The sequence below is a fragment of the Cryptomeria japonica genome, chromosome 5 (genome assembly GCF_030272615.1).
Source record: "Cryptomeria japonica chromosome 5, Sugi_1.0, whole genome shotgun sequence".
Lineage (NCBI taxonomy): Eukaryota > Viridiplantae > Streptophyta > Pinopsida > Cupressales > Cupressaceae > Cryptomeria > Cryptomeria japonica.
In genome coordinates, this window is record NC_081409.1 from 500,783,600 (window position 1) to 500,805,806 (window position 22,207).

Here is a 22,207-nt window from a genome sequence, read left to right on the forward strand (position 1 = left end):
TACTATATTTCAATTTAGGGATCAAGTTGTTGACAAAGATATCCATCTTCTCAGAATCTAGAATAGGTCATGAATATCTAGAGAACATCTTTCTCCAATGTTGGAGGAAAGTGAGAAAGGGATCTCATGCTTTGTGTTTGGTATTGAAAAGATCAATCATAGTGACTGGATGAAGAATTTTATAGGAGTATTGTTGTAGAAACATTGGATTAATTATTCAAAAGTTTTGATCCCCATAGGAAGGCTTGAGAACCATTCCATAGCTTTCCCTCCTCAACTTCTCAGGAAAAGGCACATGAGATAGGTTTGTTTGTGCATGAACTCCATACATAAAGCACAAAATTCTTTGACATGGTGTTGAGGATCTGAGTTGCCATCGTATTTGTCAAATTTTGGAATCTCCACTCATGAAGGAAATAGAGGCATGTAAAGGTTTTTATCAAATGAAAATGGGCATATCATGTCTAGAGGATATTGTTTTGATGATTTATCCTTGTTTTTTCAGTTTTGTGATCTTAGTCCATAATGCTTGTAATTGTTTGTTTACCATTGCTAAGGGTGTCTCTTCCTATTTAGTGATGAGTTCCTCAACGTTATAACCAATAGGAAGTTTAGTGCCTTGCTTTGCTAGTTCTAGAAAATAGTCTTCTTTTTCTCTAGCCATAACAACCTTCATCATTTTTTGGAAATCTTTATCCTTTTGATATTTATGAATATCAATTTTGGTAGGCTCAGAGGCTTCAAATTTGCCTGATGAGGAACCACTATCAGTAGCATGGATATTGAGATCGTCATATGCATTGTGTTTAGTAGCTCATCTTTCTTGTTTTGTTCTAGATATGGTGGGGGACAAGGGTTGATCATAAACTGGTATATCTAATGATGAAGGTTTATTAGTGATAGGGTCCTCTATGTAAAATGGATTATCCTGATATGAAAAGGATGGTCCTTTGCCTCTGAAGGCTTTCTTATGAGAACTTCTAGTTTGAATAGGCATTTTTATTGACTGATGTGACCTAGAGTTGTTTGTGATGCAGAAGTCAAGATCAAATTTGGAGCTGGTTGTTTGTTTAACGTATTGATTGAGAGAAGAAACTAAGATTTAGTCTGGTTTCAGGAAAGATCTATCCTATGTAAGACGTGATCTAAGTTACCTAGTTTGATTTGAGAGAAGTGACTAAGACTTAGTCTAGTTTCAGGAATGATCTATCATGTATAAGACATGATCTAAGTAACTTAAGTTTGATAAATGGTTGATTGAACTAGCTGAAAGATGATCGACAAAATCATGCAACACAATGGCAAAAGTACACTGTTTAGATTTGTTTATGCTCAGGATGATGATAACTAGTTTTATGCTCATTGTAGACTATTTTTTAGGAAATTTTGATTGTTCTAGACTGACAAAATTAGAGATTCGTACGATAGGATTTACAAGACCAGACAATAGTTTGATAGCTTTAGGATGATGAAAATAGTATTTCATATGAGTTACTGCCTAGGTTCATACGACGGGTGGGTATACCTCGGACGATAAACTGATGGATATGAATACTTTTTGTACGACATAGAATAGAGGTTCAACTGACACTTCCCTAACCAGGATGACAATTTATCAGATTTCCTACGACACATAATAGAGGCTCAGATGACAAATTGTAGGCAATAGAATGATATTTTAGAAGACTCGTACGATAGTTTACTAGACAAAGACAAGATTCTGACAGACAAAGTTTTCAATGACTAACGATGACCAGTTTTGAGATGGACTAAGTTTTTGTAGCTGATGTAGACTATTTTGTGACATGGACAAAGTTTTGACGACTGAGTTGTTTATTGTTTTCTCCAGTTTTTGTATTCCAGTTTCAATTTCAGGGATGAAAACACAGTAAACATGCAATATGTATAATGAATTCAATCACAACATGCTAACCCTATGGAAATTGGTGAGAGAAGAAAAAATTTGCTTGTAGGCTCAGGTACACACCCAATAGCTAATCAGAATATGGCCACTAAGTCTCACACAATGGATTCTCAATGCTGTATTAGCCAACTCCAAATGCTAATGGGGGCACAAAATGGAAAGTATCTTGAGAGAGTTACTATCTCTCTTGTAGAAATATTATCCCCCCTTTCAGAGGTGAACCGGGTAGCCTTTATCTTATAGTTCTTAGTAAGGAATTTCATTCGAAATTACCTCTTGAAGTCACCCAAGCATGATTGAGGCATATAGCCTGACAAGGTACCGAAACAAGTTGTAGTCACATAAATGTGATTGAGACTGCGAGGCCCTACAAAATGCTCGATATGAGAGATCTCAAAGAGAAAACTCAAATAATCCCTTCCTCTAAGACTTTAATCAACCAGAGGCCTACTTATTATAATGAGTTGGAATGCCCAGGTCTGACTGTACTCACTTGGGTCATTCTCACAGGGTGATTACTTTTTCCCACTGTGACAGGCCCGCTAAAGGTACACAAATCTCAAACTTAGAAAAAGCCTCAAGGGTCTGGATTTCTGATTGTCTGTGTAGACAAGAGCATACTCTCCTACCTCTCAAAATTTTCTTAAAACACAAAAGATAGATTTTTTCATTAACCAAATAGCAATTTAGGTGCCTAAAAATGAATTTAAAGAATACACGATGTTTAATTAAATCTCCTCAGGCAACCTGCAAATACAACAAATCAGTAGTCATATTGTCTTTGTTTGACAAGCGTATTCTTCGACAAGCCTTATGCAAAAATTTATTAGGCTATGTAAATTCCTCAGACAAACAAACAACAAGCTAGGGTCAGCGTTAGTATGAATCCAATAAAGAACCTGAAGAATGCAATCTGCTTTTAAACAAAAATACAGAATACTATACGATAATTCTCACCGAGCCATACAATAATTCATACAATACCTATAGTTTGTCATTCAGGACTGTGGGAAAACTCCTACGATATTTCATAGTAACTGTACGAACAAAAAAAATCCAAAAAATTTAAATCTGAAAAATAAGAAAGAAGTTTGTCTTCGAGGCTGAAAGATGTAGTCTTCTGCCCCACGGTGGGCATCAGAAATGTGTGTGTGAAAAGTGGAATAAGTATCTACAAGTTATAAGACACAACACTTCAATTGATTCATTACATGTATGGTTAGACAGATATAAGCATGAATAATAAAAACCATCACAAATCGACTGGTTGTCTTCTAAAAGATGTGAGTATAGACTTGCTCTCAGATTTGTATAAGAAATCCTAGTGAATAGACTACACCAAGATGGAGGATTTAATCTATATGAGCATGATATTAAGCTAAATGGATGCTAGATGGATGAATAGCAAGCTATATGAATTCAAGCAATTATAATTGAACTAAATATGCAAAAAGCTAAATTAAGATGCAATAATCTCAAAAAAAGCAAGCACAATATCTTCGATGACTCCAGAGTAAAAATTGTATAATAAGAATAAATCTCCAAGGTGCTTTGAATGAGAGATGAAGGCTAAATTTATAGAAAATCACAAGAGAGACCAACGGTCAAGATCGATTAGCAATGAGTGGTTGAGATTATTCAAGAAAAAACACAATTTAGGATAATTAAAATAATTGAGAGATCAGATTCAATTAATCTTGAGATAGATTCCAATTATAGTTTGATTGAAATGCATTCAGATTATAAGGTCCAGTTTGCATTGGAGATAAAATTCAAATAATTCCATGCACTTGTGATAAAAATAGGTGATTCCATGTGATTTCTTTAATTTATTCAAGAAAAAAGTATTTTCAATGCAACTAAACTTCTTTTCTCAAAAGCTTTGAGTTCCAATTGTAGAGAATGATTAATAATTCAATTAATTAATTTTTTGATTTCAAGTTATCTCAATTTAGAAGAAGAAATAATAACTCAAGTTTGATTTCTCGCTCAATTCAATTCTTTTATTTTATTTTCAATTTAACTCTTGTTTTGCATATTGATTGAAGAATTAATTAATTGTGTGCTCAAAGTTGATTTAATTGCCTTTGGTTAGGACCTTGGTGATGTTGTTGAGATTAGGGGCCCATGTTTTAGGTGACCAATTTTAGGGTATTACAGGTAGTAGTCAGAATGTGGGATTGTATAAACCTTTGATAGTATCGGTAAGACCTTGGGAGAATATAAGCATGGATTTCATACTTGGATTTCCTAAAAAGATAGAGGGAATGATTCTATATTTGTGGTAGTGGATAGACTCTTGAAGATGACTCATTTCATACCTTGTAAGAAGACATAAGATGCCTTACATGTAGCAAACCTATTTTGCAAGGAAGTAGTGAGATTGCATGGATTACCTAAGAGCATAGTTTTAGACAAAGACACTAAGTTTGATGGTTATATTTGGAGAACACTTTGGAAGAAGATGAAGATAGATTTGAAGTTCAGTTCCACTTTTCACCCACAGACTAATGGACAAACATAAGTAGTTATCCGGAGCTTTGGAAACTTGTTAAGATGTCTAGTTGGAGATAAAATTAGAAGTTGGGATTTGATTCTCGCACAAGAAGAGTTTGCCTACAATAATTTAGTAAATAGGAGTACCAAAAGGACACCTTTTGAGATTGTTACTGGAGCACACCCTAGAGGTATATCAAAATTAAGAGATATTAGCATTGAAGACTAGAGAAGTTCAGAAGTAGGAATAATTTGCTGATCACACGAAGGACTTACATATTCAAGTTAAGCGACATTTGGAGGACATGAACATCAAGTATAAGGAGAAAGAAGATAAGAAGAGAAGGCATAAGGAATTTGAAGTTGATGATGAAGTGATGTTATATTTGAGAAAAGAAAGATTCCTAGTTGGAACTTATCACAAGTTGTAGATGAGAAAGTTTGGACCTTGCAAGATTTTGAGAAAGTTCCGTTCTAAAAATGCATATGAAGTTGAGTTACCAAATAGTCTGGGTATTTCAGTTGTTTATAACATTGCAGATCTTCATCAATATCATGAACCATAATTTGATGGGGACAATATTGTATACTTGGAGAAATAGTTTCCCTGGAAGGAACTGGATCAAATTGAAGAAACTTTGGACAGTAAGATTGAGTGTAGTACCCGGAGTAGTCAGTATAAGGAGTATCTTATGAAGTGGAAAGACATACCAGTTGAAGATTCATCTTGGATTTCTTAGGAAGAGGTAGACCACCTTGGTTTTCCTTTGACCCCAGCAAAGTGTGAGACTCACTTTTTCAACAACTCTGGATGTCTGATGTAGGAGCATCCTCGGTTCATGCCAATCTTGCATCAACCAAAAATATTTCCTTTCTGTTTTTCTTTTTATTTGCAGTTTCAACATTGATTTCTGTGTTTTCTAGATTTGGCTCACCGGAACCTATGGATTTGGATTTTTCTTGAATACTTTATCATCTTCCTTATTCCCAGACCATGAAGCATTTGGATCATTTTTTGACAAGTTATCACTACCATTTTTTGAGACAGTTTTCTATTACCGGTTGCCTGGACCTATTTGCATTGGTTATCTACCAGATCCTTTCTGTAACTTGTGGAGCCCCAAGCATTGATTCTATTGTTCCTTGGCATGTGGCTGACCTTCCCTTTGATTCTCACTTTGTCCTTTTGATTTTTTAAAATATTTTCTTTGTTGGAGGCTGAGCTTGTTGGTTGTACACGTTAGGTCTTGTTCTTCAGGTTTTGATCCCTTTTTGGGCTGACTCGATCACCTTGGATCATATAAATAATTATAATAGAGTATTAGAATGTGTTAAAGAAGTTACACAGAGCATATAAGATCTATCCTAAGGTTTGAGGTCCCGGTTGTAATGTGTTCTATATTTTGAGCATGTTTTAGCAGGACCGTGAGCCGGTTATTGTAACTTGGCTATTACTAGTTGGTTATAATCAATTTTCATGATATAATTCAATCTATTTTGCATTGCCTCCATCATGTCCTTATGTTTCCATTGTGTTTACTCTTGTTGACTGGCCTGGACTGATCTCTTTGAGGTCCCTCCTAACTGGTGACTGCACCATAACTTTAGGACAAATTTCATTAACCATTTCATCCATTAGGCACTTAAGAGGATCAAGATATTATTGCCTATGGGTATTTTTCCCTGTTGAGGATCAAAAACTGCTTGGGTTATGACCTTTTGATAGACTTTTTCATCCTCTTTTGCATCTGATTTGTTGGTCCACCAATATCTAACAATACCCCACAATAATACAAGTAGTTGCCTGATCAGTTCTTGAAAGAGTTCCTATTATCTGAAATGTATTGGTCCAAGCTTCTATTTTTTGGTGAGGATTTTCATCTTGGTTTGTGTCTAAATACCAAGGTTGTATGCTGCAACTTATCCTTGTCATCATCAATCTATCAGTCAATTTTTTGGCTCTATTTTCTTGAATTTGCAAAAGATTTGGAATTATTAGAGCAGTTTTTCTGGTTTTTTCTCTTAATTTATCAACCAATCCTTAGAGATTATTAAATCATTGAAAGAATGATCTATAATGTCAAATCTATTGATCATTGTTTCATTTCTGACCTTAGAATGTAGTACATGAGTAATTACGGTCTATATATCATCACCTGACTTAAGAAAATTATTTAGAATCTGATTAGACTATAACTTTAATTGTTCCTAGAGATATTTTTGTATTTTTCAAACTTTCATGGTTTTTCACAACAATGTTTCCTATTTTTGTACATTATTATGTAATATTGTCATTGAATTATTTAGAGCTAAAATATCAGTATAAAAATCATCTACATTTTGCTACAAGTGTTCACAAAATCTTGAAATGTAATTTCTATGCTTGGATTTATTAGATGGCTCCATTTATTCTGAAGTACTTGGTTGGAAGGAATACTGAAAGAGAGAAATAGTACCATGTTTTGTCTTGAAATTTCCTCTAATGGGTGGCCATCTTCCATTTTAATAATAGGATTCTTCATTCTCTTTAAACCATTCAAGTGTTTTAGTTCTAGGCAATGTATAAACCATGTGACAAACATGATGATTCACCTTTTGTTTTCCTTTATTTTGTGCTATCACGGGTTCTAAAATTCCCCTTAAAGGTTTTAATCCCTTGTTGAGGGGGAAATCATCATCTTCTAATTCCACAAATAACTAAGCCTTCTTTCTACTAGAAGATTCACTAAAATATGATCTAGCACTTTGAAATGTTTCCTCAAAAGGGTTGTAGCTACTCTTGGTTGACATAGATCTAGGCAGTATGCTTATGTGGTTCTAAGACACATTGTGAACATACTTTTTAGCTTCTAGCAATTTAGGAGCTACATGTTGCATCTAGTCAATTTTCCATCCTAATAGAATATCAATAGTATTGATATGTCCTCTCTATAGCAGGACTTCTCCATTCAATGTTCTAGCATAAGGCAAATTTTCTAGAATAGATGGATTGTTTGTGTTTGTCATACTATAGAGGATTTCAAGCTTTACAAAAGAATGTTTGAATTTATCCAACACGTTTAGTCCATATGAAAAACTAAACACTCCCCAATAGTTTAATGGACCATATTTTACTTTTGTACTTGACTTATCTCAAGCAACAACTATAAGATTAGGGATATAGGTGAAACAAATAGAGTTCTTTGCTAACCTAGACAGACTTGATAATTGATAGGCATGATTGTAATCTACTTGCCTCTGATCACATATTGCTAAGTATGATACAAGCATAATTTTTTCAAGAACTAATGAACCAACAATGACTTGAATGGCACCAAAATGAACAAAATTTACATTTTCATGTTGTCTAATATATTCTATTTCTTCAACTAGGAAAATAGACAACATATTGGTCTAGAATGTTTGTTGGGGGTCATATTCTAATGTGAGCTCAACAATTTTCATGTGAGGCACAACAAAATGCTTGAATGTACACCTAGAAATATTTTTTTTTAAAGGATTTGGGTTCAAAACACTCTTCTTGTAGATAGATTTTTTTTTTAATTGAGGAGGTTTATAGATGCTTACTTGTCATTCAACTGTATTTTCTAAAGTGTCAATTTGTAGAATATATTCTTTCGATCATCAAGTCTCCAGCCTTTGGTTGGATAGGTGGAATATCAAATAATCCTTCCATTCTTGATTCATTGACACGTTCAATGCCATCTTGGGTAGCAAATCTCTGGAACACAACCATTTTATTTTAAGAGTGAGAAGTTAGGATAATCTAGAGATACTTATAGGGGTTTAATGAGAGAGATAAGTGGACTTTTAGAGTCATAAATGAACCAATAAAAAAGGGTAAATAGAGAGGAAAATTCTCAATCTCAACACCAAAAGTGAAACCCTATAGAGATGAACTCTTCATACTCTAGATAACTTCTCAAATTATCTTTACTTGAACTGGATTGATTTACAAGACTAATGACCATTTCAAGTAAAGATAATTTGAGAAGTTATCTAGAGTATGAAGAGTTCATGTCTATAGGGTTTCACTTTTGGTGTTGTGATTAAGAATTTTCTTCTCTATTTACCCTTTTTTCTTGGTTCATTTGTGATTTTGAAACTCCACTTATCTCTCTCGTAAAACCCCTATAAGTGTCTCTAGATTATCCTAACTTCTCACTCTTAAAAGAAAATGGTTGAGCTCTAGAGATTTGCTACCCAAGATGGCGTTGAACCTGTCAATGAAGAAATAATGGAAGGATTATTTGATATTCCGCGTGTCCAACCAATGGCTGGAGACTTGATAATCAAACAAGATATTCTAGAAATTCATACTTTAGAAAATATAATAGAATGGCATGTAAGCATCTATAAACCTCCTCAGTTTATAGAGTGTTTTGAACCCAAATCCTTTAAGGAATTTTATTTATAGGTTCACATTCAAGCATTTTGTTGTGCCTCACATGAAAATTGTTGAGCTCACATTAGAATATGACCCCCAACATACATTATAGACAAGGATGTTGTCTATTTCCTTGTTGAAGAAATAGAATATATATTAGACAACATAAAGATGTAAATTTTGTTCATTTTGGTGACATTCAAGTCACTGTTGGGTCATTAGTTCTTGAAAATATTAGGCGTGTATCATACTTAGCACTTTGTGATTGGAGGCCAATAGATTACCATCATTCTTGTCAATTTTCAATTCTATCTAGGTTAATAAAGAACTCTATTTGTTTCACCTATTTTCCTAATATTACAGTTGTTGCTTGAGATAAGTCAAGTATAGAAGTAAACTATGGTTCATTAAACTATTGGGGAGTGTTTATCTCTTTATATTGACTAAACATGTTTGGTAAATTCAAATATGCTTCTGTCCAACTCCAAATCATCCATAGTATGACAACCATAAACAATCTTGCTATTCTAAATTTTTTCCTTATGCTAGAACATTGAATGGAGAAGTCCAGCTACACAAAGGACATATCAATACTATTGATATTCTATCAGGATGGAAAATTGACTAGATGCAACATGTAGCTCCAAAATTTATAGAAGCTACTAAGTCTATTCACAATGTGTCTGAGAACCACATAAGCATACTGCCTAGATCTTTGTCAACCAAGAGTAGCTACATCCCTTTTGAGGAAACATTTCAAAGTACTAGATCATATTTCAATACATCTTATAGTAGAAAGAAGGCTCGATTATATGTGGAATTAGAATATGATGATGTCTTCCTCAAAAAGGGATCAGATCCTTTAAGGGGAATTTCAAAACATGTGACAACACAAAATAAAGGAAAACAAAAGGTGAATCATCCTTTCTGTCACATGGTTTACGCATTGCCTAGAGTTGAAACACTTGAATGGTATAAAGATCAACAAGCATCCTATTATAAAAAGAGAAGATGGCCACCCATTAGAGGTAATTTCTAGACAAACATGGTACTATTTATCTCTTTTAGTATGCCTTCCAATTAAGTACTTTAGAAGAAAAGTAGCCATCTAATGAATTCAAACATAGAAATTACATTTCAAGGTTTTGTGAAAACTTGCAGCAAAATGTACATGATTTTTATACAGATATTTTAGCTCTGAAGAATTCAGTGACAATATTACATAATAATGTATAGAAAATAGGAAACATTGTTGTGGAAAACCATGAATGTCTGAAAAATACAAAATATCTCTAGAATAATTAAAGTTATAGTCTCATCAGATTCTTAATAATTTTTGTTGGCAATTTTTGTGCCAACCTTAGCAGAACTCAGATCCAATATTTGAGTGTGACTCACATTTCGTGTTAGCCAATACCGATAACATGTTGTGTTATCAGTCTCAATAGAATTAGTTGTTTCTTCATAGTTTTGCAGAGTCATATAACATGAGAGTTATATGATGTGTCAATAACACGAGTGTTATTGACCCCCTTGCCTCATGTGTTACATCAATAGATTATGTCAATAACATGTCATGTTATTGACCAAGTTGTGTTATTCATCGCCTCAGTTTGTAGCGTGTTATTTGGCATCGAGGCAGACCCTAGTTGGAATCAAAGAGAAACAAAGAATACAAAGGTGGTCTCGTGGGCTAAGGTTGTGTGAGATAAGAAACCACAAAGATAAAGGGGTTTCCCATTATCCCACAAACTGAAAAGAACAGTGTCATGGGATAAGAAGACTAAAAGGTGTTCAAAGGTTTCCCCTTATCCCATGGGGTTTCAAAGGACACAAAGAGCACTTGTAGGATAAGGAAATAGACAACATGTGGTTCCCTTCCTTATCCCATGTTAAGCAAAGATCATTTAAAAGGCTCACGAGATAAGAGAACAAAGGATACAAGGGGACATATGACTTCCTTATCCCATGCATTCCCACAGGATAAGGAAAACTCAAGGGACTCTTATCCCGCAATGTGGAGTAGAGGCTCGGTGAGGCTTGCAGATAACAAAGTGAGACAAAAACAAAGCGAAGGCCTTATCCTGTGAGGTAAATTGGAGACACCAATGGTTCCACGAGATAAGGAGGTCAAAGGGAGAAAAGCATTTTTCTTATCCCATGAAGGTAAATGAACACAACATGATGCCAAGGGATAAGAGCATCAAGCGGCAATGATAAACATTTTGCTTATCCTGCGAGCTTAGAAAGGAAACAAGCAAGTGCCAAAGGATAAGAAACATAAAGGAAGATGTTTTTTCCTTATCCCACAAGGATAAAAGGAGACAAGAGTGGGGCTATGGGATAAGTAGAGCAATGTAGAACAAAGAGAGTCTTATCCCATAGGGTAATGATTGACCCTCAGTGATGGTATGAGATAAGAATGCAAGGCTTCTCAGTGGTCAAATATAGTGAGGGAAGCATGGACCTGGGGTGCCACATCAACTATCCACAACCGTTGGATCTTCATAAAGCTCGATCCAATGGTGATTTTTTAATCTTGCATTGGGCCTTTTGAGTGTATTTACAAGGTGAGATCTTGCATGTCCATCTACACATGAGATCTCTTGATCAACGACTGATTTTTAAATTTCTCTGAGCTATAGAGTTTTGAATGCTCTGTGCAGGGTGGTTGTCGACCCAATGGTTGAGGTTGTTGGTGTAAATAATTATTCATCTTGGATATTATTACACTTTATTTAGGTTAACTTAGGATAATGCATCTACTTTGTTTGTACAGACAACAAACAATCACGGGCATTCATTGAACATCTTGTAATGATCCAGGTTATCATATTTTGCATCTTGATAGAATATAGTTTATTCCTATCATCTATTTTGTTCTCTCTTATTTGTGCTTTCCATTGCTTCTAGACCTTGGCAAAATCTCACATGGTATCAGAGCCATTAGAGTGTTATTGGTTTGCCAATTGAGAGAAATTTGATGCTATTTGGGGTTTGCATTTTGGAGCTCTCTATTGTAGGTTATTATTGAAGCTTGATGGGTCAAATTGAAGGTCACCACTGGATTCAGGAGGTCTAAGAAAGTCAGTTTTGCCTTTTGTTTCATCCAAATCGAACTTTGGAGGTCAAATCTAGAGGCATTTGAAGTTTGAAGCTGCAACGGAAATTTTCCAGAAATTATAATTCGGCAGAAAATTTTCAAATAGTGATATCTCACTCATCTGGACTCCTTTTTTCAAGCAATATTTTTTGTTTTGGAGTAGAATTTTGTGATCTGTACAATGGTGTAGGGGTTTCTTGAAATTGTGAAATCCCAATTTAAACAATTTTGGAGGCTTCATTTGGGCTCATATGGACTCCTTTTCAGGTACCATTTTTTTTGAAGTGCATATGTTTTTGTCTACTTTCATAATCTATCATTTGTTTGTAGTGATTTTGAGTAGAAATTGTACTTTCAATATTTGGTCATTTTTTGGCCTATTTGGTACTTGTATTTTGCTTGGATCTCAGTTTAGACCACTAGCAGTATTTGTTGAAGTCTCTTATATCTCATTTTGAGAAGTTGTAAAGTTAAAATCAGAAGTCCACTTTGCCATTATTTTCAAGTGCCAATATCATCTTTTTATGGGGGGTCAGTTGTTCATTTATATCTCTTGGTGAAATTCCATTCAGAGGCATCTTCAGCTGTAGTATTCTAAAGGCGTTCTTTGTTGGTGGCATCATTTTAATGTTTCCACATTTGAATATTTATCATGATGTATGCTATTGCTTGAGAAATGTTGTAATTGCACTATCATAAAGTGCCACACCTCTGTGTATCTTGTTTTTGTTGACTATTTGATGTAATCATCTTATACACATATATTAGGAATATCTTCTGAGACTTCATGCATGGCTCTAGTTGAGACTTAGATTGTACACATTTGTGTATGGTTCCCATGAGACTTGGATTATACCAGTATTTTTGGTATTTATGAGTATCTAGATGATGCTCAAAGCAAGTTGTCTCCATGCTTGATCTTCTTTTTGTTGCAATGAGTGATTCATCATCATCAACTTGGTACCTGGTTTTGTCACACTTTGACATTATTGGTGCAGCATAGGCTCTCTTTCTTCCTTGTGGGGAGGTATTTTAGTCATCATCATTGGACCATCCTTGCAGGAGATTCAACATTGAGGGGGGGCTTCATGGTATCTTCTTCTCTCTTATGGGGGGGACATATTTTTGGTTCTTCTCATACATCATTGAGAGCATTGTGTGCTTTCATCATCTCTCTTTTGGGGGGGAGTTTTTTCCCATTGGGTTTTTCTCTCTTTCCCCGCTTTGTGAGAGATTTCATTGCATTGGTTTGCATGCATTTGCATTTGTACATGGGTACCTAACATGGCCTGGTAGCTAGGACCCATCTTGCATTGCTTAGTTTCATTGTATACTTTAGTGCATTCCCCTAAGTTACACTTAAGGGGGGGTGTTGGTGTAAATAATTATTCATCTTGGATATTATTAAACTTTACTTAAGTTAACGTAGGATAATGGATCTCTTCATAGTTTGGATATGAGACACTTAGGGAAGTGTGCACATAGGGGTGTATCTTGTAGGAGAAATTCCAGCTTTTGTGGTCTTATATTGCCGTTACACTCCACATTCAGTGGGTCATCCACCTCTTGTGGACTATTATATTCTTTCTCCTACCTACCCCTAGTATTTCTTACCTACCCTTGTTTCTCATTGAGCCACATGTCATGATTGTGTTGTAAGGCCTTCCCCAAACCAAGCTTTGATTAACTTAGTTGACCATGTTTGACCCTATTAATAAATGCTTTATAATTCAAAAGAATGGATTGTGTTAGACAGATAGATTGGTGAGAAAAGTAATTGAACCAAGTTATAGAGTTATTGCACCTTGTGGTGTACATTTTGATGTGTTATGAATTTGAAATCCTAAAAGATCCATTGATTGGATAATCTTGATTTAATGTATGTCAGCTATGTCTGGATTTAGAACTTATATGATTCCATGATTTGGATAACATTGATGAATGTTGATGCTTCATGATATAGAACTCTATATGATTCTAGAATAGGATAAATTGGAGATGATGTATGTCATTATTGGATTTGCAGGACTTTATTATGATGATAGAATTAGGATGTATGTTCTATGTGTGGACCAAAATTAGGAGAATTATGATAATTGCTTATGTGGATTTATTTGGATAAGAGTTATATTGAATTTTTCAAATGTAAATTGTATGCGAAGTGTTTGATGTGTTTTCTAATTCATGTGTTCAATATTATACGAGGTTATTGGAAATTACTAATGTGTATTTGAGTGGCACAGGAAAAGATATCCATGTGACCATGGAAATATTATGGAGAACCAAACCTAGACCTATGTATGTTCATAAAACCAAGGTTCGTCTATTTGGAGAGACAACACCCCGTTTGTGTCGTATTTTATTCGTAATAGTAAATGATGCATGTGTGTTAAATGTTATTTATTTGATTTATTTAAATCCAACAAGAGACAAGATTTCATGTGCAATTTTGTAAAAGTATTTTCTTTGTGTCACTTGACACATGTGTTGATTCATGTTTGAGTTTTTAAATTTGTCTCTTGGAGGGAGTTGTTTAACTATAGCTTTTTCAATTAATGTAATGTGATTCCATAAATTCCTTGGGTAAAGAATCTTTGGGATGGTCAACATAGGTTTGACCCGAAAATAAACTTCAGAGGGGTTAAAAAAGGGTTAAATGGACACCTAGGGGTAGTTTAATAGGGTTTCCTAAAGCCCATAAGGTATACCTAAGGGTTAGGGGTAAATTTAGGCAAGTTTCTACTCCCATGTGACCATTTAGACACCCTAAAAAGTAGGTTTTCTAAGTTGTGCAAAAATTGAAATTAGAAGGCTTGAGCTAAGTGGTTAACCTTCCTTTTTGAATGAAAGTTCCCTTTTCCCATTTTACCTTACCTTCCTTTTCAGTTTTAGAAACTGGTGAGAACTCTCACTAAGGCCTTCTTAAGCAAGAATGAGAAAATTAGTGGGTAATCACCCACTCTCCATTTTTGGAGACAAAGAATTTTGAAAGAAAAAAGATAGCTTGGGAAATTAAGAGTTGGGCTAAGTGTAGAAAGAAAGGACTAGTGGAATTGGGTTGCTCATCCTCAACAAAACTAGCATACCTTTGGGCAGTTTAAGGTTGGTTCTACCTATCTTGTAATGTTTTCTTATTGCATTTTGAATTAAAAGAATTGCTTGCGTTAAAGGTTAGTTTTCCTTGCATGTATTCCTTGGAAATTTATTTGGTGTTTTGTGATTATGCAAATTATGTGTTTTGGGAGTAATCAAGACCTCCTACTCTTGGGAGAGAGGATGTTCTTGTGGGTGGTAGAAGTGACATCCCTTGAGTGAGAGGCTCTTGTTATGAGAGTGATCACAAGGGATTTCATGTGACCCTTGCTGCATGGCTTGTTTATGCATTGGGGGTCATAAGGAGGGAAATAAGGCATGAATGCCTTGGGGGGCATAAGGAATGTGGGGTTGTTATAGTTGATGTATTTGGTTTTCCATGAGGTGGCTATATGTTTTGGTTTGCCATGAGGTGGCTATATGTTTTACCATACTTGCAGTCTCCTCAGGGTACTTGGTCCACTACCACCCTTGAAAAGACATCACAAATGTGTGGTACAGTGAAGCTAGGTTGGGATTGTGTTTGAGATTGTGTTTCCCTTGTCTTTTGTGTTTGCATGTGTGTTACCCATCTGGGGCTTGGTTCTCCGAGATCGGGGGTGGCTACCAGTTAGCCTAGGCTAGGAGGTGAGCACTCCATGGTCATCCCTTTGATTTATTTGTAGGTTGTTGGAAGAAAAAGAACAGGACAAGTAGGTGTGGCTGGAGTTATTTGTTGCAGAAAAAACTTTTGGAAATGTATCTATTATTTTCCACATTATTAGAAATGAGATTGTAAAAGTGATAAGAGTGTCTCGGAGATATGATTTAAAGAATTGTAATATTCATTTATGTTATACTGCTGAAAAGAAATGATTATTGCAAGATTTAGTTCCTATAGTTGAAATAAATTATTGTTGAGTATATAGTATTTTGTAAGGCAAGAGAATTTTTTTATCCCTTTATGCTTATGAAATTAAATAGATAAATAATGAAATAGTTAGCATGCATTTAGAAGGCTGAAAATAAAACAATTAGATCTGTAAATGAAAGTGCAATATTAGTTTATCTAAATCTGTCATGTTGTTTATTGCAGAATATAATATCAAAATTTATTATAGTTATTTCTAAAGTTTAATTTCAATAATTTCCAGACTTAAATTGTTGTTGTCTGATGTTATTCTGTTAAGTACTTGCGGAAAATATTATAGACATCTCTATAGATTTATTTTAATAAAATCTATATTGATCTAGCTGTTGTTAAATTTATTAAATTTTGTCATTTATATAGTTGCTGTTAGAATTATTATATACAATCATTTGTCTAAAGTACAGAAAATAAAATCTATAGTTAAACAGATTTACTAAAATGAATAAAATTCTAGAGTTTTTGTTCTAAGTGATTTAAACCTGCATTTTACTTTAATTTTATTTGCTCTGCTGAAAGTAAATCAATATCCAAATAACCTACCTATTTCCTTTTAGCAACTAGGACCTTGATAAGAGGAAATAAATACAATGATTTATATCTGAAGAAATCATCTAATCTGTTAAATAAGCTTCAGAATAAAAATTCCTGTATATATATTGCATAGAAAGTTTTTGCCCTAGTTACAACATATATCTACATATAACTATATATATAAAATTATGTATATATATATTTATATATATAAATATATATAAACAAATTTTGCATGCCTACATTAATGTGTAAAGGAGATCATTTCTTAAAAAAAATAGAAAATATATAAAATAAACAAAACAAAAAAAAACTATTTTGTTAATATATATATATATATATAAGATAAATCCAAGCACATATATATATATAAATATACTAAATAAACAAAATATATATAAAAGGGTTCAGCCGAGCCATTATGCTAAGCACAGTGGTCGGCGGGAGGGTCGAACCATTGTGGATAGCACAGTGGACGGTGTGGTCGGGAGCCGCCACTGTGGGCGACCACAGTGGGCAGTGCCACTGTGGCGTTCCACAGTGGATGACCCAAGGGCTGCCACTGTGGGCGACCACAGTGGGCGGTGCCACTGTGGCGTTCCATAGTGGACGACCCAAGGGCCGCCACTGTGGGCGTCCATAGTGAGCGGCACCCTCGGGGTCACCGCCGCTTGCCTTCCCCACGCCCTCCATAAAACCCCGCCTAAATGCCAAGGCCACCGCTCGTAGCCCCTGCACAAATCAAGTTGCAATAAAAATATAAAACCCTAGCCGGTTAAGGCTAGGGTATTATGGACAATGAAGAATGAATGAAATAAAAAGGGCTCTATGTTTCTATTAATAAAATTAGGGTTTTCATGGTTGTTTTATATAATGTGAAATATATATATATATATATATATATATATATATATATAGAGTGAGTTAAAATGATATGAGCGAATTGGGTAAATTGTACCAATATTTGTTTAAGGAAAAATATATATAATTTAATTATATATATTAAAGAATTATTACAACTTATTATATATTAATGTTTATTTTACTTTAGACATTTAATAATAATTTTGTTTAAGAACAAATGGTAGATCTAATATTTTATTAGGGGTTATTGTTAAACATAAGGGTATGAAACAAAAGGATGTTTCTAGATCTTATTACTACTTGGAAATTTATACTAAATATAGGTTTGTGAGATTAAATCTTATAGGACGAATATCATTATGAAATTATTCAAACCCTTTAGTCGGATAAAATTAATCACATTTTAATTAATGACAGACATTTATAATCTAAGAGCTAGGACTAAATTTAATTAGTTCCTTAAAGCAATAAATGATTATAGGAAACAAATCGTACCTCGTCAATTTGTTTAGAGAGTTGATTTGAATTAAGTTAAGGGTTAAAATTGAGGAAATAAAATATTATTAATAATAATAATTCTTTTAATATTCCACATTTAAATTAAATTATTAAGAAAGGATGTATTAACAAGATGATGGGGACTGGATGATTATTAAATAATTGATATCGAACCAAGTATTTATATTAATGTCTATTTAGTAGAAATGGTTCTAATTAAGTACTAAGAAGCACAACTGAAATAAAAAGGGGGCTCTTGAGTGAATTTAATATTACCCTTATAGATTTATCCATCCCGCTTGACAATAGTAGTTATTGTAATATATAATATCATTTAAGAATTTGTTTGGAACAACTTGTTAAGATGTATCAACTCATTGAGCAAAGGTTACATGTAATTTAGTGTTTTAAAAAAAAAAATTGTTGGTTGTGTTTTGCCCAAAAGTTTGGGCATGACATGTGTGCTTGTATATCCATATGGCCTTGCCTATATAAGCAGACTCATATTCATTATATTGGTGAATCCAGTTGATAATTTGTATATTGATCAGAATATATTTTGTTCTTGTCATTCTATTGTCTCTCTTTATGATTTTCATTGTGCTCTTGATCTTGGCAAAATTTCACAGAGGTCTTCATTTTTCTTAGTTGATGCCCAATTTTGGACCCAATTTCTATACAACCACCAAATTTTGACACCATTACTCCAAAGGTGGCCCCTGCAAGTTGTTTTCAAATACCACCATGCCCTCTTCAATGAAGAAAAAATAATTTTTTCCCGACAAGTGTGCCTGACCATGCTTGTTAATAGGGATTACTTCACTAGGGGGTTGTTTCGTGCTTCCAATGACAGAGGACTAGCTTGCAGAGCTGACATAGCACACCATCAAATCTATCAATCTAATCTCTTCTCCTGTTCTCTGATTTTTGTAACCTAGCCTAGATAGGGTGAGGGTTTTCTTAATTGTAACAATCCAGAGTTATGCCTAAACTATAAAGGCAATTTTTGTAATTTTCTTTGCATCTTCTCTCTTGTTTTCTTATGCAGAATTCTTATGTCTCTTTGCATCTATAAATTTGCCTTGCCTCCTCATTAATAAAATTATCTTCTTGCCTCTATTCAATTATTGTAATTTGTGTAAGTGTTTAACTCTTTTTTTGAATGCATTATCTTTTGGTTTTCTGCACTGCAAGTGACCATGTTGATTCTCAACCTTTACTCACACTTAGATGGCTGAGTAGATCAAAATTTTGTGCATCCTTGGGTAGTTTTCATTAATGTTTTGTGTAGCTATAGGTAGAGGAGATCATCATTTCAGTCTGAATGCAAACCCTATTTCCCTTCTTTCACACAACCCTTCTCTCTCTCCCTTTTCCTTGTCAAAGCTTAGATTAGATTTTTATGTGTTGGGTTGGTCTAACCCTTTGCATTAGATTGAATAGGAATCCAACCTTCTCTAGAGATTCAACCTCACATTTTGCAAGGTCCCACACTTGGGAGGTTGATTCCATGTTTCACAAGGTTGACGACCAAGGTTTCTTGGGTCATCAAGGCTGAAAACTTTTGTGACAACAATTTTTGACATGCCTAGTGGGATTGTTGGACTTTTCGTTCATAGATGGTCACCGGGGGTACAAAATCTTAGTCACTGGTCATATTTTGCTAAGATTTTAGTGATTTCCTTAGCAATCCATCCTTTAGAGGCAATCAGTCAAAGCATTTGGTGACTCTAGAAGGAAGACATCTACTGGTGAAGCAATCCAATGCTCGAATCAACTAAAGACTTGGTGTTCTCTTCAGTATATTACATTTGGAGGTAGTCAAATTCAACACTTGGAGACTCTAAGGATCATATCCAATCTCTTGTTCAAGAAGAGCAGCCATTTCAAATCAAGCAGCCAAATAGGAGCACCTTCTAGAGGTATTATGAATTTTTTGATTCTAGAAGAGGGAGTAGCAAAAAATTATGGCTATCCCTAGACTGCATTGTTTTGTCACCTTTAATGGTGGTAGCTTCTTAGCTCTAGCTCAAAAGAGCAACATCCTAGTTGCAGCCTTTACGGTTGTACCATTTTTTATTGGGGAGACCTTTGTCACCCTAGTTGAGCACATTCCCAATGTGGAAGGCCTCTGCTCTATCTTTGACATCATAGAGGATAATGTAGTAGTGTGGCTTCTTGCCTCTTCTTTCAAGGGAAAACTCCTACAATCATTTAGAGTTCTACCCTTTGATTCAATTCATAGCTAGGATGAGCTAGGAGAGATACTGTGCAAGGATTTTGAAGACAAAAGTGACCCCTTGTCACTATTTGACCAACTATTAACCATAAAGAGATCCCCTTATGAGTTTATGGAAGATTTTAATTACATGTTTCAAAAGACAGGATAGAATCCCTGCTTTGGCTAGGCCATCTATCAATTATGCATTTCTATACTTCCTAAGGGATATAAATAGTGACATAGCTATGATGATATAGTCATTGGGAGGGGATAACCTTCCAGAAGCTTATGAAACTGCCATCAAGGTAGAAGGGTTTTTAATTTAAGAAAATAAGCTTCCTCCTAAGCCTTCAATGCCCTTACTCCCACTGGCTCCATCAGGTTGAGAACTTATACATGCACCTCCTCCACCTTCAGAGATTAGGGGGCCTAACAATGAGTTGGTTTTAGTCATGAGGAAACAATCTTAGGACAATGGGCCCTATCAACAAGAAGGTAAAGGCTATCAACATCAGAGCAATCTTGTTCAAGGGGATAATTGGAGTAATCATGTTTCTTAGGACACTTGTAGAAATGAGAGTACCCCTCAAGCCTTCATACCATAGAGAGATTTTGTCTTTTCAAACTAGCAAGAGGATGAGGAAGAGGATGTGCCTATGAAGAGGCTACCACATAAGTTTTAGCAGGGTAATGTTGAGGTGGATGTAGGTAATTTTCCTTCTGCAATGCATAACATGACAGAGGTTTCTTGATAAGAGCCCAAGGTTATTGTAGTTTGTCACCAAGAAGAAGAAAGAACATAAATAGAGACAAACTAAAGATTCTAAGTCTTCTTGTGAAGTGTCTCATGAACTTGAGATTTGTGCTGATGAGATAGATATCAACACGTGTGATTAAAATGTATGTTGGTTCTCCTTTGTCCCTGAATGTAATGATGTTGAATATGAGGCCTTCATTCAGTGTGTAGATGTTTCATTCAACATGAGGGATGAGGTGCCTAGGTTTGAATGTTTTACTTGGGGCTAGCATACCAAGTTTGTTGAGGTTGAGCAAAAACATGTTGATCATGTAGATAGTCTCTTGGTTTCTTAACCTGATAGTGTACCTGAGCTTCAAGGTTTCCAATTTGATGTGTTTGAGGACCTTCCTTGTGCAGATCAGGATAGAGATATGGTATACTTGTCACCCTCATGTGAGTTTGAGGCCTTTTCCTTTGGTCTCAACTCATACTTGTGTTGGAAATTGACACTCATTTGATTGGTTTCATATGTTGTCTTTGATGGCAATATGTTTGGGCTTCATTCTTTGGTTTGACACTTCACCGATAAACACATCATTGGCACCGATAGGTATCTTTACCGGTAGAAAGGATTCTATGTGTATTGGTATAGGAGGCCGACATCATTCAGAGATTCGACAATCAATAATTCATTTTTTTATTTATGTATATATGTAATGAGCCAACATGTATAATCATTTTTGTATTATCTATGTAATTTGACATACGTCATGAAGGATTGTAAGGGTATATAGGTCAGTTATTAGATCATTTTTGATAGATGAGAATGAGATGGTTTTAGTAATGCAAAGATCATGTGTATGAGGTCATTTATGTATGAGATCAATATTGTGTAATGATATGTAGATGATTTTAGATGCGCTCACAAAGAGAAGGTTATTTTGGTAAGGGTTTAAGGGTTTTAGAATTGGAATAGTCAGAGCTTGAACCGGAACTCAATTAGGCATAGCAGATACATTAAATGAGTTCAATCTTATGTTTTGTTATTCAAAGTGAATGTAGTTAGTGAGACTCCTTTGTGTTGAGCAGTGTGCTCTAGGCGGTAAGCCTTCCTGCATGTGAAGGCCTCCATATTATGTAATATCTTTTCACATGGCTAGTGGATTGATATTGTGGGTCACAAATACCACCATGGTTTTTCCTCTTTGAGGTTTTCCACGTATAAATTCTCTGTGTTATGGTGTTAATTTGTGTGATTGGTTAATTGATTGCTTTACTTCTTTCAATTATATATGTATCGGTATACCGATTGGTGAATGCATGTTATCATAAGGTTAAAATTGAACATTCTGATAGAACACTAATTCATCCCCCTTCTTAGTGTTCTTGGATTCCAACAATTGGTATCATAGCCTTGTGCCTTAGAGGAAGTCTAACAGCT